We start from the raw sequence: 17,768 nt of genomic DNA, 5'->3' as shown, positions 1-17,768 counted from the left end.
TTTTATTAGGTGTCTACTATACTTCAGTATGTCTTTTTTTCCTAATTGCACTGCAATACTCCTATTCTAAATAGGATCATATTTTGAACTCTTAAGAGTTATGACTTCCAACATACTGATTTTGGAGGTACACATTCAACCCATAAGACTATGATTAGTAAACGGTAACCTTATTTCAGGTTATTTATTTTGCATCCTGATATCCTCACCTATAACATGCATATGATAATAAAAAAACCTACTTTAAATGTTGTTGTAAGGGTTACATAAGGACTTAGACTGAAGTACTTAGAATGGTGCCCAGCAGTGAGTAAGCACTCAGAAACATACTGTTTACACTTCTTAATGTAGGCAGCTATTTCTGGGAAAGTGTCCCATAGAGAAGTAATCTTCTCTTTACATTTTTTTTTAGATAAAACATTGGCAATATTAAAAACCAAGTTTCTTAAAATGTCAGTTACTGGAGATTTTAAAAATATAAGATTTAGAAGCATATTGATTCTGCTATATAGTTAGGAATCAATTTATTTTTAAAAGCATAATAATTGTGTATGGAACCTGAATCAATACTGGGCAGAATATTCTGTGGCATGAATTTCCTCTTATTAACCAGGCAAATACCAGTAACCAGATTATTGAACCATATTTTGAATGTACTGAAATTTTTGACTCGCTTAAGTCTTTTGCTAAAAGTAATATTTCGTATAAATGATTAGAAGTCCAGATCACCTATGTGGCCCTCTATCTTCTATAATACAAAGGAAGAGTTTTAACTTGATAAAAGTTCCTCACATTGGGGAAATGCAAATTCATTTTTCATTTTGGGAAATTGGCTTCATGATTCTATTATTATATACAACCTATATTGCTAATATTCTATTGAGTATAAAAGCAAAATTATGCCTAACTCTCATGGCTGAACCAAGAAATTCTATAGGTTCTTAGGTAGACAAAGTCATATGGTCTACTTCTTGAATTTTTAAGAGAAGTTTTAAAATTCCAAAAGAAATTATTTTAATGATCATATTACATGATAATTGATAAGATAGATGCTGGGTTTTGACCATCCATTATTCATTCCATTTGTCATATTCTACTGGTGACAGCATTTTTTAAGGAATTCCTCATTCAACATAGTGACCAATCATGATAAGATTGTTAGTCAAGGATTCCTACTCTTTCCATGATGCTCGGGGCATGACCCTATCAAGGAAAATTAGGTTTTCTCTTTTAGGACTAAGATTTTGAGATGAGAAATACAAGAACAAGAAGAAATTGGCTGAATATAATTCAGCCAATGATATGGGTGACTAATTCCTGATTCCTCAATCCAAGGTGTTGACTACCCTTTCCAGAGCTGGTTCTCTAGGATTCACTTCAGTTCTGAGGATTATCCAGTATCATATAAGTAATTGTTTTCTTATGTTAGCTAGCTTCATGGCACATTGCTTGTTAAAAAAAAAACAACAACAACAACAACAAAAAAAAAAAAACACATAAAAATAAAAACACTGAATGGTCAGAAATGGGATATTAAAGCCAGACTTTCTCAAATCATCTGCATCTAAATCATGTAGGATGTCTGTTAAAAATGAAGAATCCTAAATACTATCTCAGACACATTTATATCCAATCCTTTGGAATGGGCCTCAAGACTATCTAACTGAAGCCAGTTTTACAGCAATCTTTATAGAAACTAAGTTGTTTTTGTCAGCTTTTTTTGCTGTTGTGACTGAAAGAACCCAACTAGAACAATTTTAGAGGAGAAAAAGTTTATCCAGGGGCTCACAGTTTCAGAAGTCTCCATCTAGAGAAGGCTGGCTCCATTCCTCAGGGCTCAAGGTGAGGCAGAACATCATGCAGTAAGAGGGTGGCAGAGAGAAGCAAGAGGAGCAGGAAGCACAGAGAAAGATGCCAGGCACCAGATACAAATATATACCCCAGAGCCACACCCCGAAATGCCCTACCTGCTCCAGCCACAACCCACCTGTCTCCAGTTAACACTCAGTTAATCCCATCTGGGATCAATTCACTAATTAGTTTAAGGTGCTCACAAGCTAACAATTTTCCCTATAAACCTTCTTGCATTTTCTCACACATGAGATTTTGGGGAACACCTCACATGGAAACCATAACATAAGAGTTGTTGGTTGTTAAGTTATATTCAAATTGGGGGAAAATCAAAAGGAAACAAAAATCAAAAGAAAATCAAAAGAAAAATCAAAATGGTCATATAGAGTGGGGCCAGGGACTAATTCAAATTGTGTGGCTTCTCATTAAGTATGTAATTTTTTATTATTGTTCATTAATCAAGACAACATATAAAATGCCTACTAGATTTAATATTATGGGACAAATTTTAACAAGCAGACAATAAGCAGAGAAGAAAAGACACGTAATAAATGGCCTTATCACCACAAAAAGTATATATAAATATAAAAATGAGATTTAAAGGGTAAATATTACTTAAAGCCATAACTATTAATTTCTGATTAAAAAAATGTCCAATGAATACATAATCCAAGAAATGAAATTCTTAATAAATATTTTTGAAATGTTTTTATTTCTTTTAAACAGATTACCATTATTTAAGTGGAATGTAAGTTCTATGTTTTTAAATATTTTAAATACATAATAAGAATAATAGTACTTAAATTTAGTATCATTGCATTTTAAAATCCTAGAAGTTGTTTGAAATTCTTTGCTCTATTTAGAAAGTGCACAGATCTAACTTTCTTAAAAATACCTTTCTTTTTTATTTTGTGATCACTAATTTGTCCAATTAGCTTTACCAAGTAACTTAACATCCATATAAATTCCATTAGTAAAGTAAGTACAGTCACTTATTGTACTTAGCTAACTTGGGTGAATTAAAAAAAAAGTTCTAGAATTAAATTTAAATGCACAATTCAAAAGATTTTGTCTTTTATTTTTCCTAGTATGTCAAATCCTCCATTATCAGGAGGTACATTTTAAAATGTCCATTTATTGGGAGAGGCTAATGACTATAAAACATGTTCATGTTTTTCAGAGATACACCTTTCATAAACCCATAGACCATGACATCCATTTATTTTGTACTTAAATTAGAACTGATTATTCCCTAATATTTATAGCATCAAGCAAGTTATATTTGCCAAACTTTAATGTAATATGACCCCAATTACATTTTAAAAAGCAAAATTGTGCACATTCTTTATAGTTCTTTTCATGGTAGCAATAAAATGAGATACTTAGGATTATATGAAACACTGCATTCCAGTGAGAAAAGAATTTAACTTTACACAGTGTTTGGGATTGTGTGTGTGTGTGTATGTCCGTGTCCATATATGCAGACATACAGTACTAGTGGAGTCTAACAATACGTAATCTATTTTAAAACATTGTTTACATTTTTTAAAACATTCCATAACTCCAAACACAAAATTTACTTCAAATGTGTTCCCTTCTCCTATGTATGGTACTGTTTAACAGTTAAAAAGGATTTCAGTCTTTAAATCAGAATGTTGCAAAGGACAAGATGACAGGGAGAAGACATTACTTCTGTGTGTACTTGAGATGGGAAGATACCTCTTCGTTCTGAATTTTTTTCCCAAATTCTCAAACCTGTTTCAACTATGTTCTAGATTTTTCCACTCAAGGATGGAGAACATTAGAAGAGTATAAAAGGCAGGACTGCAGGTGTTGAAAATCAGTACTCTCCTGTAGTAAAGGCACATGCACCTGGTTCTGTGCTAGCCTCATTTGGTGTGGCAAATACTCCTTGGCCTGCCATTCCCTCTGCTCTCTCTCACCTATGAGTAGTCAGTGCCACTGGCCTGTTCATTTCTCAGCCATGGCAGTTAATTAAGGAGATACTGGATGAAGGGCGATGAGGGTGAAGAAAAGACAAACATACATACATAGAGTTTGGCCAGGTGGGTAGCCAAACTGATGGAGTTTGACTGACCACAAGGTACCTCAGAATGTTTATTGTATAGATTTTGTTATCAAAAGGTTATTTGTGGGAAAGTTTTAGCAAAGCGGACAATCTGAAGGATGCAGGATTGGTAAGACGTTAGGGTCATCTTGTTATGCTCAGAATCCTCTATCCCTGGGAGTTGGTGCCTGAACTCAAGGAACCAACTAATAACTCTGACCCTTTGCACAGAATTTCCTCAGGTCAGCATCACCATAGCAAGAGGGCCATCTTGATCTGCATTTTTTTGCACAGGTAATTCCCTGCGCAAACACAGCCATGAGAGTCAGAAAGACCATGATTCAAATCACCACTCTCCACAAAGGAGGAGTCAGCCATTGTTGTTCATCTGAATATTAGGTAAGTGGATTTGTGTTGCTTTAGACTTAAATTGGAAGGTAAGAAACCCCACTTAAGAATAACTTCCAAGCCAGTGTAATGACACACACTTATAATTCCAGCAACCTGGGAAGCTGAGGCAAGAGGATTCACAAGTTTGATGCCAGCTTCAGGAATTTAGCAAGGCCCTCAAAAACTTAATGTGACTGTGTTTCAAAATAAAAAAAAATAAATAAATAGTGTTGTAGCTCAGAAGTGAGACCACCCTAGATTCAATCACCTGTACCAAAATAAATAAATAAATAATAAAAGTACAAGTTACATTAGTTGTAATTCTGCAACTGCCCTCTTGCCAAGGAGCTTATTATTAGTACACAAACTACTTTTACAGTGATTGTAAATGGGAGTTTTGCCTGCCAGTTACCTATTGATCAATGTGTGCATGAGACTTCGGGGGCAAGTATCACATGAGAAAAAAACGCTGAGTAAAGAAACTTGAGATCCAAGCAATAATAAAATAAATGAAAGACTGTTTGGAATGAATGTGAAATTTGTAACTAGTATATAAATAACTTAACATAATAAAAGAAAAATAATCATTAAAATTTATGAACTAACAAATATAAAAAGAGCAAATCATATCAAATAGTTTCTACGTTTGCACTGGACTCGAACACGTTCATATTTTCGATCAGAAGCTGAGAGCAACTGTAAAAATAGGGTAATCTCAGACTAGGACAATAAATACAAGACTGAAAAATGTTTTAAGGGGAAAGTGGGGGTTTGTTTCCCTTAGTTTTACAGGTACCATTTAGGTCCCCTGGATTCCAGTATCATGTCAAGAGACCTTCTAACTAAGCTGGCAGTTCTTTTGGGGAATGGGATAGGGCATATATAAAAATAATAAGGATTTAAAGTATCAAAACTCTGAAAATAGGGGCTGGGGCTGTAGCTCAGTATCAGAGTTCTTGCCTATCATATGTGAGGCACTGGGTTCAGTCCTTAGCACCACATAAAAATAAATAAAGGCATGCTGTCCATCTTCAACTACAAAAAAATTTTAAAATTAAAAAACTCTGAAAATATCTTCAATTCAGTAAAATCTAGTTATAAGTCAGATTCTGACAGGCTAAGTAAATAATGTACTATGATAAAATACTTTAAACATTTGTGATTTATGCTACACTGGAGAAACGAAATAATAATTTTATGACAGAGCAATAAATATCCATATTCCAGGAATTAGGTAATGATTAAAGGAAAAAAAATCAATCCAATTTTATAATACAACTATTTAGTTCCATAATTTAGAAATAATGCCTATACTAAGGTGTTTTAATAAGAATGAACCTAATATTTATACCCAGGTGGACCAGAATAAGCCCAATCAGCCTGCCTGCAAACACATTCAGGCAGAGTGATCAGTAATCCATTAGTTGTATCAGCAGATCCATAATTTTTTTCAGGTAACTATTTAAGTTATATCAGGTTTATCAAAAAATGTATGATTATTTCAGTTGTTTCAGAAAAACTTATCCTTGTTTTTAGGAGAAATGGGAAAGGCCATAAAAGATTGGATTTGAAAAGAGGAATAATATTATAATTTTGAAACAAGATTGATAGTTCTCAGTACTTTTTGACATTCTAAATGTACAAATCTAAATGTCAACAGCTAATCATGGGTAATCTGCTATTAGTTTTTCTGTTTAAAAATACCAAGTTTTGGCAGCAATTTCTACTTCCATGTGCTATTAAAGGCACATTTCTGAAATATAACATAGCCAACCTATCAAAGAGTAATTTAAATAATTTATAAAGACAAATATTAAATAAAGCCAGTAATTTAAAAGTTCTGAAACACTGGTAAAAACAAAATTTCATACAGTTAAGAAATATAAAATTAGGATAAAATAAAAATATAATATGATAGGGGATAGCAAGTAACAATTTGCAGGAACATTTCAAATCTTATTTAATGTAAAGCTCATAGATATTGTTCATCTAAATATAAAATAATCAATAGACTGGACCACATACAATATATTAAAATTTAATTTTGTGATTTTCTACTTTTAAAGGTGGCCCCATCAAATATATTTTTAAAGAGTAAGATAAAGCAATAATCAACAAAAAATACCTCACAATTAAATGTTCTATGTTCAAAGACATTAATTTTTTGTATATTTATCTTTCATCTTTAAATGCAGAATAAGTATTAAGCTTTAAATACAGAAAAATTATTTCAAGGTTATTTAAGACTGAGGTCTCCAGAGGAGTTAGTCATCTTAATTCTCTTATTATTTTCAGATATCCACAACAATAAATCCTCATAAACATAAGACTCATTCTCATTTCCTATGTTTAATGTAAGATTCTTACTTGTTTCTGAAATTTATATTACTTTACTTCATTTTATCTTTGCTATTTTGTTAGTATTTTGAGTTCAGGCATTTCTCTTAAATTTTATAACACTATCCTTGCAGTGGGGGCAGGTCTTATTTTCAGTAATTACACAAAGCCATGTCCAATTTATGGACATGACCAATACATTAAGTGGATATTTATTCTCAATGTCTCCATGTACTTATTCCTAGCTCATTGAGAATAGTACTTTTCATCTGTTTAAATATCAGTTCAAACCCACAGAGCAGAAAAATACATACATGTTAATATATAAACTAAAGTTGTAACTATTCACTGAAATATAAATAGCTGCATTAGCTCAACCTTTAAAGCTGAGAACTTAGGGGCTGTAGTCTCCTGTGTCCAGCACAGTGGAGAAATGTAATGCCAACACGTTTTATTTTAAAAATTGAATGAATATATAATTATTGTTGAATCAGTCTGGAAATTCTAACAAAGTATAGAAATTATAGAGATTAAGCTGAAGTATTTATAGCCGAGCAACAAAAGGTAAAATGAACAAATAAAAAACTCAAAGGTTGTTTATATACTGCAATGAAGAATTATTTGAGAACCTTATAACTGAAGTATGTTAAAAATTTTATTTGATTTAAGACTTTGTAGCATTTCATAAAAAAGAATTTAGTCTTAATAATGCTACTAAAACTTTGGAATTCTAATATTTTAAAATAAATCCTTAAAATTTAATTCCATAATTCCAGTTAATGGGATTCTTGAAAAATCCAAAAGGCAATGCATCCATAAGTAGATTCCTTGTAATAAACTCATAAAGATTATAAAGGTTATTATATGTGTAATTTTTACTAAAAAATACTAACAAATAATTCTAATATTTTAAAATAAATCCTTAAAATTTAATTCCATAATTCCAGTTAATGGGATTCTTGAAAAATCCAAAAGGCAATGCATCCATAAGTAGATTCCTTGTAATAAACTCATAAAGATTATAAAGGTTATTATATGTGTAATTTTTACTAAAAAATACTAACAAAGTGTTAATTTATTAATAAACTGTGTGAACCACATTTTCTCTAATTTTTAAATTAAAGTCATTATAGTACAAAACTATAAGACCATAAAGTATTATACTACATGTACCTGTTTCATATAGTATTATAAAAATAGTCATAAAATTGAGTATGTTAGATTTTACTTGTGTTGAAGCCAAGTCATGTTAAGCAATATGCTACACCATCATATATAATTCCCAAGGTTTTCTGGGTTTTAGATAAAAATGAGAAGCTCTAACCAACTGTTCCTTCATTAAAGTAAGCATATAAAAGGGTCAACATAAGAGTGAATTTCTCTCAATAAAGTATTCTAGATTCTTAAATCTTTGTTTTTGTTAAGGCATTATACCAATGACTAATAAGTGGATTAATACAAAGATTTTCATTTTATTTAAGAAATTAATACAATTCTCTTATGATACTGTGCAATGGACTATAACAGTTGGCTCAGTTATTTGTCATCACACTTTATAGAAACTACTGAATGTTTTCACATGCATTCACAATATTTTTAAAAATATTTTTTAGCTATTGATAGACTTTTATTTTATTTATTTATATGCAGTGTTGAGAATTGAACCCAGTGCCTCACACATGCCAGGCAAGCGCTCTACCACTGAGCCACAGCCTCAGCCCCAAGACAAATATTATTTAAGTATACTTTAACCCAAGAAAGAGACAGTGAAAGCAAAAAAAATTAATATTGGATAAAATGGTGTTTTAATAAAGTTTGTTAGCAACATACACTTCTATACTTGAAGAGATCAAAGGACCTAGAGCAGACTATTTTATTCAGTATGCATCTCCAGGGAAAATTCTTAACCAACAGGCTCATTTTAAAAATAGTGTCCTGATTTAGCTTTTTTCCTATCTTTATTTTTCTTTTATTTTTGGTATGTTTATTGCTACTTAGCCACTGCATTATATTTAAAAATCTACTTCAATTATGTGAGATATTAATTCTTAAAATAATGTATTTATTGAACTCTATAGTTAAATTTGCCAAACATTTAATTTCAATTACCTTTACCAATATTAAATTATCATATCACTATTTTAAAAAGACTCACTTTAAAAGTAAAAATTAAAGTGCCATTAAGACATAGTTCAACTCAAATGTAGACACAATCATTTTAGTTATTCTAAGATCATTCTTACTTGGAATGCATATTAACACAGTACCTTTTTATTTCCTAGTTCAAAATATTTCTCTTTATGATCTTGCTTAAAGTATAATAAACTAAGTAGGTAAATTTTTATATGCTATTTTTTAAAAAATCATGGGTATTTTTAATATTAAAAGCAAATGATTTTCCTTATTCCAGATGCTATGCCCTACTTACTAAGAATTTGTGTCGCTTTGCAGTATTCATGTACCACAAAACACAATTATCACTGTATAGTATAGTCACCTAACGAACACATAATTACCCCACTGCTATATCATAAGTAAATTAACATAATAAATAAGTTATAAGTATTTACATTAAATGCTTACTTTTTTCAGATCCAGATATCCACAAAATTACCAAAACTGCAAGAGTAAAATAAAATTCTAACTCCTAATATCCATTTTCTAAGGCCATATCATCTCATCTCTCCTATGATCAAAAAATATAACTTCCACACATGAAATTTTTAAAATAAAATAGGAATAAGAATAAAGATTTTCAATTATATCCATTAAGTACAGTTCACAAAACAGGCCAATAGCCAGAGGCCTCTGCAGTACCTGGGAATGCAGATGAATATATCTTTGAGAATATGGGTTGACAACACATACTTTCATCCCAATTCTTGCTCCAAAGTTCAGTTACAACATATGCTCACTGGTATCTGAAATTGGAAACTTTTATCTTCAACATGAATTCAAGTTTTTAATAATTAACCCCCTTTAAATAAACACACCAGAATAGGCCAGTCTAATTTGCCTTCAACAAAATTTCATTTTACTTGTCAGCCTATGAAAAGTCATTACTGCATGAAATATTTATTTTTGGAACATATATTTGTAAAATGCATACTTGTATATTTTCTAGTCATATAATTAAATAAAAATCTACCTATCCATACATACAGTTAAAAAGATTCTTATAAAGCAATTTTAAAATAAAGCAAATACCGCATATTTTTGCTCCCTTTTCTTCCAATCTCATTTACTGTAAAACTCTTCACCTTACAAAAAAATAAGTATTGATTAAAAATTCATAACAATAACAGAACAGACTAAGACACTAGTGAAGACTGTGAGATAATCATCATTGTAGCCTTCAGTAGCTAGCATGTTGCCTAATATTTATTTTCTTTCTTTTTAAATTTTATAGTTACTATGGACACAATATATTTATTTTGCTTATTTATTTTTATGTGGTGCTGAGGATAAACTCAGTGCCTCAAATGTGCAAGGAAAGTGCTCTGCCCCTGAGACACAATCCCAACATTAATATTTATTTTTTTAACTTTGAGAAAAATGCAATAAAATTATAGATTCTTTCAAATAAATGGTACACAAACATTCTACACCATGAGGCTCGGTTATTAGTCCATATCAGTCTGTATTATCACATAGCAAATATATTTTTAAAGATTTTCTACCTAATTAAAAATTTGATTTTCAGGGGGACAAAAAAAAACATACTGGAAATGCTTCACTGGATCTTATGTTCTAAGAGGGAAAGCTCTCCTTGTGCCTCTACCAAGTACACTAGCCACCATATAGCAGAACTTCAATCAATGTTTTTAAAAATGAATATTTTCACTTACTTTTAACATATTTGTAAGTGAAAACTGAAATCGTATATTCCATAAATAGCCATATGATTGAAAGAGATTATTAAATTTTTCCAGATCATCTGAAACATTAAAATAAATTGTGAAGTTTACTAAATTTTAATAAATCTTTTAAAATATTAAGAAATGTTTAAATGAAGTATCTCCAAATAATGAATTTTGTAATATATACTAACTATATATGAGTATTCAGTGAGGAATTTTATGCTTCTATATATTTAATAGTTATATTCATATGATATTATAAAAGTCAACTTAAAGTAATGAGTGAATAACTTCTCAGGAAAAATTTTAATTGCATGAAATTTCTATTGTTTAGTTTGAAGTCTAAAAGCTTTCCCCCTCATTCCTACAACCAGAAATATTGTGTATTCTTCAATTTCATTCTTTAGGTTTCACAAGCTTTCTGAACATCTATTTGTTTCTTTTCATTTAAAAAAAATGCAGAGAGAAGATAAATGGAAACTATCTGAAAACACAAATGTTTTATATCTGATATTTGAATTTTTGTTTACAATAACAGCAATTTGATCAAAACAGAGATGAATAAAACTGGTACATTTATAAACCCTCAACTATCATTCTTATTAGAAAAAACTAGATGGATCATTACATTGCCTTGTGAAAATGTCCCTAATTATACCAACATCCACTCTGACAAAAATAACTGTATATGGAAAGCTGCGAAGTCCGAAAAGCATCAACAAATTGTACTTGTTGATCCAAGATGAATGTACATTATGCATAATGGTTGGACATAGCAAATTTGTACTATTAAGGCTATGTTTTAAATGACAATCAGCTTGGGCTGAATAAAGTAGGAAATGGACATTACATCCTTGCTATGTAGTTTTGTTCTACCCCATTCCTCTTATCTGGTCAAATATCAATAATTATATAGTAAACTTCATTTTAAAGGCAGGCAATGGAGCATTTATTTGAGCTCCTTGAAAAGAAAATGGTAAGAATGCTGAATATCCGGATTTATATCTCTCTAGGGACAAGATCATCTCAGACATGCTAGCTCCAAGATATATCTCAGGCTTAGCTACCTGCTCTTCAGTTTTACTACCACAGCACTAGGACAGGCCACCATCAACAACTCTTTGAACAACTCTGATGGGCTCCTAATTCTGCTCTTGCCAGCTTTCAGTCATGTCTTTGCTTACTTGCTACAATACTCTTAATATTAGTAAAATGGCTCATTTTACTCATTTGGTTAAAAATCTCCCAATCACTTCACCTTTCACTTGGTATAATGTAAAAAGGTTTACTCCTTAACCAGTGCTCCTTTTCTACTCTATGGAATCTGGGTTATTGACCATCTTTCAAATCTCACTTCTTGCTTGCCCAGTAAATTCCAGTTACACTGGACTTGATTTTTCAAATACATTAAGCTTCTTTCACTTCAAGGCCATTGCTGTGGCAGTGCCATCCACTTTTAATGCACTTTTTCCTGCTCTGTTTAATTAATTCTTTCTCTTCCCTGAGAATGAGGCTTAAATGTCACCCCCCACGTACATGCAGACCTAACTGTCCTGTTTTACACAGTATGTCTTTCCTGTTATTTTCTATCTCAGCACTTTTGTTGATTCTGCATAGAATTTCTACAATCTTTATTGTTTTATTTACTTAACAAGCTTCATGAGGATATAAAACACACCTGCCTGTCCCATACCTTTTCTCCATGATCTAAATTTTAGATTCTAGGGAACAATATTCAATAAAATAAAAATTAATGTTTTCAATTTTTAAGTGATGAGGTATATAAATATCATGAGTTTAAAAGAACACAAGGTGCATAAGCAATTTAACACCTATAGGAGTATGGTTTGATAACATGGTTGACAATGTACATTGAATAAAGTCAACCTATTTTGATTATATATATATATTGATCTCCACCTTGTTTATACTACCAAGAAGTGTTGAGTCAGGGTACAATAAAAAGACTTCTAGCTCTGTTGTGTGAAGCAGAATCTAATCTTTCATGGTAACAACTGAAACAGTGTTAGGAGAATCATATGTGTATATAAGGCAGGAGGAGGATGGAGAAAAGGAAGTGATATTGAGATTGTGTGACAGAGAAATAGCTTGGTATATAAAAAACTGTAATATCTTTTATATTTAAAAAAAACTGTAATGTCTTTTATATTTAAAAAAGTTTATACTAGCAGTGATTAGGGAAAACAAAATACTTTCTACTCCATTATTTTTCTAATATTTATTTTGTAATGACAGTAACCCAAAAGTAAAAAAAAAAAAGTTAACCATTTACTTCTCTTGTACAATTAAAAACATTTTCTCTTCCTTAAAAATTTAAAAGTGCTTGATGTATGTGTAGTTTCTATTATATTCTTTTAAGATATTTCTGGTTTGAAACACAGATCTTTAATGAACACTGTATAATTTTTTGTGCAAGCAAACTATTTTAGATATAATCTCATTTCAAACCCAGAACAACCAACATTTAGATGGTCATTGCTGAATCTGGATAAAAATGATGTTTAATCTTTTAGGATACTAATCATAATGACCATACAATGACATTTTAACTTTAAATGTATAATAAAACTACATTCTTGGTTGCACTGATATTTATATATCAATAAAGAATTTTAAATATTCAAGAGTTTAAAAATATTTTTAGTACTTAAATTTCAAATATTCTTAAAATTTTTCCTTAATTCTACATTTATAAAAATATAAGAATATTCAATCTTACAGTTTTCAACACTGTTTATAGTTAGTCAACTAATTTTAAGCCATGAACTTTGTTAAGCAAATATTTTTTGCTTAGATATGTTAACTTTTATTTATACATAATTTAGTTGCTTTTGCAGTCAAAATTCATCTAAGTCAATAAATTCAATAAAACTAATTGGTCACATTACCATTGTAGTTATTTTGTTTGTCACTGAATCATCTGGGCGGGAAATGAATTTAAACAATAGCAGTAATAAAATAAGTACTGAATTCATGTACTCAATCCTACTTTGACTTAATGAACTATTTGTGTATGTAACTGACTATTTGTATAAACACTAGCCACACCCTGAGAGGCATATCAACTCATTTAGGCAATAAAATACTCTTTGCAAAGTGAAATAATCTTTGAATAAATGGACCCCTAGTGGCTACTAACCATTGTAATTGATATAGATGGTTAACTTATACATGAAGCAAGACTTTATTTGATATTCACCAGTATAGAAACAAAAGGTTATCATCTAGAGAAGATAAAGTCAGATTTTTAGATAAAATTTTAAAACACTGAATTAATGTTGTGGCTTTAAATATAGGAGAAATCAATGGAATAAGAGGGATTTGAATAGAAAGCATGTTTTCATTTATTCAGATGAAGTAATATACTTTCTCATTGAATCAAGGAGGTCTGGGTAATACAGTCAAACTGCTTTATTTTATCTTAATAGTAGAAAAATTTACAGTTAGTTAAAAGAAAAGATCAGTCCTTCCTAGAGCCAAGTCACTAATTTATTTACTTATCAAGTAAATAATGTAGTAGTTTACATTTGTTAGGCCTTGTCATTATTTGACCCTGCCTATGTATGGAAAACCAGGAATGGGAATGAATTCATTCTTTCCTGTCATGTAGGATTTTTCTATAATTTGCTAGAAAAAATACACAGTTAAAATTTTTACTTTGTGAAAGTCCTTTATCAAGAAGGAAAGATATAAAAGTATAATTTTACCCTCCATAAAATAACAAGTTTCAAAAGTGTTAATGAAAATTACTAGAGATATGAACAGCATCTTCTCAAAATAAACAAATATTAATTATATTATTGATATTTTTATGTGTATAAGGATATAAACATATTTTATATTAGTCTTTCCATACTGCATATTTACAATAATTATGTATTGTTCTAGGTTTTGATGTACAAAGGCTGATGCTTTGATTTATCTAATGACACTACAAATTAAGAAAATATGCCTAAAAATTTCACAAGTTTAACATTTACAAGGTTGGTATCTATGAACCATTTGTGTTATTTGTGGTCCTTTCAATATCTAAACATTATTTAAAATTATTATCAGGCAAATTTCTAACCACTATAAGTTTAGGCTCTACAGAGCATAAACAACCATTTGTGATGATGAAAAAATTTGAATCATAACTTCTCTATATAATCTTTTTAAGAATTATTCTAAATTTTCCCTAACTTAACCAGTAGATACTATTTTTCCCATGTATATTCTTATGCATAACCCATACTTTTAATATATGAATACAAATTCAAATTAAGAGCTTTTTAGACACTCTTTAATGATCCTATTTATCTGATAAAAAACACTGGGGAATACTAATTTTCCAATATTAAGTTCAGCTAAAAAATGAATTACATGTTTGGTATTTATTTTAGGTGAAACATTGTTAAATGGTATGAAGAAGTCATTAAAATAGCTAAGCAAATTAAAACTACTGCAAAAGGTTACCATTACTAGGCTTTTACATTTAATGTAACTATCTTAAAGGTCATACTTTAACATGATACATTTTTGTAAAATGGGTGTGAAAATTCATAACACGTGTTTTATTTATGTTAGTAAACCCAGGGACTAGGGTGGTTGCTGATGTATCATAGGTACTAAATAAAAAAAAAATTGAAAAAACTATTTAGGGAAATTCTTACACAGGAATAATGTTAAAAACTTGTGGTAAACTTAATTCTCAAAGCGTACATCTCTTTAGCCTCCAGAGATACTAACATAAACTATAATGTTTTACTTTCCAGTTATTATTATGCATTGTAATGCAAACAACAACAACAACAAAAAGTACATATATAAAGGCAAAAAAAAAAAGAAAAAGAAAGAATAGCATTACCTAAGGTTAGGTAAAAAGAAGTGAAAAGAGGGGAAGGCAGGGGATGTGCGGATAAGAAAGATAGTAGAATGAAACAGACATTATTACTTTATGCATATATGTGACTGTATGTCCAATATGATTCTACAATATGTATACTCAGAAAAATGAAAAATTATATACCATCTATATATGATATATCAAAGTATATAAGTACATACTACTATCATGTATAATTAATTAAAATAAAAATTAATCAAAAAATTGTTCTCTCTCCTAATAAAAATGGTCAAGTAAATAATTATATGTTAGTTTTAACAATCTTCTAATTTCACAGAGGTAAAATAAATGCTCCTTTGGTATTTAATACCAATAGTCCTTGAAAACAAATGAGTGATGTGGTGTGAAATTATACTCCATCATAGGAGAGTATGGCACTATGATGTCACTTATTATGTGACATATCTTCAACGTCATGAAAGTTATTAGGGTTTCCAAGTTCACATATGAATTTGTGATTATATTCTGTCAGATAAATACTAATAATTAGGAAAACATGGCAAAGCACTAACTATGTAAATGAGAAATGAGTATTGATTCCAAGTGATTATTTTATTTCTAAATAAAGTATATTGTTCATATATGTTTATGACAAAAGTAAGGCTTTGTTGTTTTACTTGCCTTCTGTCTTAATCTTCTTCCCTTTACACAAAAGTACATACTCTCGATTCATCTGACCTCCATTTTTATATCTGCAAGTTATTTCCAGACCCTTATACACACGTACACACACATATGTCTCATCTGTTAAATTGCAGTTACAATTGTCCACAGTTGTTTTACAGTTGAAGTCTTTAGGAGAGGTGACATATTGGTGGTCATTACAGTGCCAGTGAGAGCATCCAGCCAGGTACATGATGGAAAACTTTTATGGTTGTTGGATACCTAGTCTAAAGGAATTTACAATATGCATATGATATTATTATAGACCCTTAAATATTCAGAAATCCAAGGAAATGTATTTTATAAAGATTGTTTAAGTAGAAGGAAAGAAAATGCTCATTGATTTACACCGTGTTGCACATACTATTCACCTTTACTTTGTCACTGTACCCACCAAAAGAAATTCCTACCAAATATCTGACAGAAACTTGACGTTATGAATAGGATATTCAAAACTTGGAAATTCACACTTCACGCTTATCTACTCCCTGCTCACACACACACACAAAAAATAGAAACCCCACCACAGATGGGAAGAAATTTGAACAGGGTTCTGGGGCTAAGGCTAGGTGAGGGCAACACTGAGTGACTGGGGTGGGGGTGGGGGTGGGGGTAAAAGGCTGATAATTAATCACTAGGTACAGCGGGAGCAAGCAAGCAGCCTTTCAAGTAGGCATGTAGGAGAATCCACACATTACCCTGTTTTGAGCGACAACCAAGAGTCAGAAGTCCCCATTAAGTCTGTGCCGAGGAGCCTGACCTCCGGTGGAGACTGCGCAGCCAGGAGCAGTCCCACAGACGCCAGCAAAGGGACCCACATGCTGCTGATGCTCACGCATCTGTTTAAAGAAATCTGGAAGCAGAAGGGCTCACAGCTCTTGGGGCCACCAGCCCTAGGCGGCATAGAAAGGACGCTCCGGTTAAGGAAAATCCTTGACCCCCCTCGTGTGGCAAACCCAGAGAAACTGACCCCAGGACGAAGTTACCTGCAGAAGGCCACCTGCCTTAGTCCTCAAAGCACCTTCCTCCTCCCGTCCCCTCTTGCTCCTCCACCCCATCCCTTACCTTGGTTGTTCGAGACGTGACTGCAGTCGCCCGGCCAAGCTGTCAGCAGTGGCAAGAAGAAACCAAATTGCAAAAGAAATACCTGGACTTCGCAGCCGCCCATGGTTCTCCCTGGCTCTCTTTTTTCCCTTAAAAAGAAGTGGTAGCAGTTCAACCAGGTGTTCAGGATAGGGTGGGGGTCCTGGTCCACGTCTTCTTCCTCCTCCTCCTCCTCCTCCACCCGGCCCGCAGGGGGTGTCCCGGGGCGCCCGCCGCGTGAGACCCCGGGAGCAGGGCAGAGGGTCCAGGCTGCCCAGGTGCGAGTGCAGCTGCTTCGGAGGAGGACACTGCCTGAGGTGCTGGGGAGCTCCTGGAGGCTAGTGGTGAGGGGAATTGCATCCACCACCATGTCCTGCTCACGCGAGGACTATTCACTTGGGCCCCTGAGAGCGCGAGCGCAGGAGCGAGCTAGGGCTGTGGTTGGAGGGGAGCGAGGGGCGGGGGAGGGCGCCTCACCGCGGGGATGAAGGGAGGGACCACCAGGTGCTAGGGGCAGTTCGGGTGGCCAGAGCGCCTCTGGGGACTGATGTGGGCACTTGCAGAGACCAAAGTAAAGGAGGCTCCGCAGCTGTGAAGAGGTGCCGGGGCA

At 32.2% G+C, this 17,768-nt stretch overlaps 1 pseudogene; it reads right to left on the bottom strand.

Moving 5' to 3' along the window:
• Positions 1 to 17,518, bottom strand: part of LOC143410652 (ephrin type-A receptor 6-like) — a 140,469-nt pseudogene extending 122,951 nt beyond the window's left edge.
• Positions 17,519 to 17,768: the final 250 nt, after the last annotated feature.

This window comes from Callospermophilus lateralis, chromosome 11 (assembly GCF_048772815.1).
Source record: "Callospermophilus lateralis isolate mCalLat2 chromosome 11, mCalLat2.hap1, whole genome shotgun sequence".
Lineage (NCBI taxonomy): Eukaryota > Metazoa > Chordata > Mammalia > Rodentia > Sciuridae > Callospermophilus > Callospermophilus lateralis.
The sequence above is the reverse complement of the archived record's forward strand: the minus strand, read 5'-3'. Positions and strand labels throughout refer to the sequence as shown.